This window comes from Sinocyclocheilus rhinocerous, unplaced genomic scaffold (genome assembly GCF_001515625.1).
Source record: "Sinocyclocheilus rhinocerous isolate Xijiao unplaced genomic scaffold, SAMN03320098_v1.1 scaffold1333, whole genome shotgun sequence".
Lineage (NCBI taxonomy): Eukaryota > Metazoa > Chordata > Actinopteri > Cypriniformes > Cyprinidae > Sinocyclocheilus > Sinocyclocheilus rhinocerous.
In genome coordinates this window covers 441,411-442,857 of record NW_015625783.1, presented here as the reverse complement: position 1 = coordinate 442,857, position 1,447 = coordinate 441,411, and the positions used below count along the sequence as shown (strand labels likewise).

Genomic DNA, 1,447 nt, shown 5'->3' with positions numbered 1-1,447 from the left:
TTGTACTTGCCCGACAGGACTAATAGCCTGATTAAAACTTAAGTGACAAAAAATAATCACGCATCAAAACGCGCGAATGATTCTTCTGATTTTATTACATTTAGCTTAAACAGCGATTGATAATGGATAGTATATTTCTATTATCAATGTCACTGTAACAACTTTCGTAGACACGGGACGAAGGAGGCGGGAACCGGCGAACGTTCAAAGAAAACTTTAATAATAAAATAAACACAAAATAGCACGACAGCCCCTCGCGGACGACTGTCGCGCACAAACAGAACCAAAACACAAAATAAAGTCCAGGCCTGGTCCTCTCTCGTCTTTTGTCTGAAAGTGAGTTTTGAGCTCAACTTATTTTAAAAGTATTTAATGCTGGTGTTATTAAGATTAACTTTATGAAATGATCCGCGGCGCTGACGCTCTCCAGACGCGGAGAAACTCCGCCTTTGTTCGTAACCACTCCTCTAGCCCCAGCTGGCCCGCTTTGGCCCAAGGTTTTCGTCAGGCCAAAAAACCCGGGGCGTTGGCCCCAAGGAAGCACCGACGAGGCACGATCAAGCCCCGGAAGTGACAGGGGAAACGCGGCTGGCCCTTGCATGCACTAGCATGCCCGCTTTTGGCCCGACAGTGGAAACGCGGCTAATGAAACTACCATGTTCAAGGCCCAGAAAGGTAGTAAGGACATCGTTAAAATAGTCCATGTGACATCAGTGGTTCAACCTTAATTGTACGAAGCTACGAGAATACTTTTTGTGCGCAAAGAAAACAAAACATTTCTTCTCTTCCATGTCAGTCTTCGACACGCGTTCACAAGAGTACCACAACGCACTTGCGTTGTCTATGCAGGGTCAGAAAGCTCTCGCATTTCATCAAAAATATCTTAATTTTTGTTACGAAGATGAATGAAGGTGTTACAGGTTTGGAACGACATGAGGGTGAGTAATTAAAGCTGCAGTCCATAATTTTTGCCTTTTTGTTGCCATCTCTGTTTGAAAACCTGGAATTGCAGCTGTGTGCGGAATTATCTAGCTTGCGTGGGTTGTGAGTCGGCACGGCTTCGGCACGGCTTCGGCACGGCTTTAGCACTCCCCAAGTGTTAGCTGCTTTACCGAGCCATTCCGTGTTTCTGTTTAGTCTCTAGTTTTGTTTAGCATTTATCTCTCCTCTAGCGTCACTGAGCCTTTTCTTTTCCCATTTTTTAGTTTTAGTCTTAGTCTAGTCTTTCCGTGTTGCCTTGTTGTCTGTTTCCTGACCTTCTGCCTGTGTTTATTGGATTACCCCTCTTGTCAAGCCCTCTGGATACTGTTCGCTGATCGTAGACCCACGCTAGCCCAAGGAATATTCTTTGTCTTGCCTGTGCCATACCTGTTTGCTGTTGTTCGACCCTGCCTGTGTTTTTTGACCACGTCTCTTGTGAATAAAAGCTTGCACATGGATCCGCACG

General features: G+C 45.3%; 1 protein-coding gene across 3 annotated transcripts in view; it reads left to right on the top strand.

The window, feature by feature from the left end:
* LOC107706221 (polypeptide N-acetylgalactosaminyltransferase 1-like) overlaps positions 1-1,447 on the top strand; it is a 111,930-nt gene that overhangs the window by 95,701 nt on the left and 14,782 nt on the right. The window lies entirely within an intron of this gene.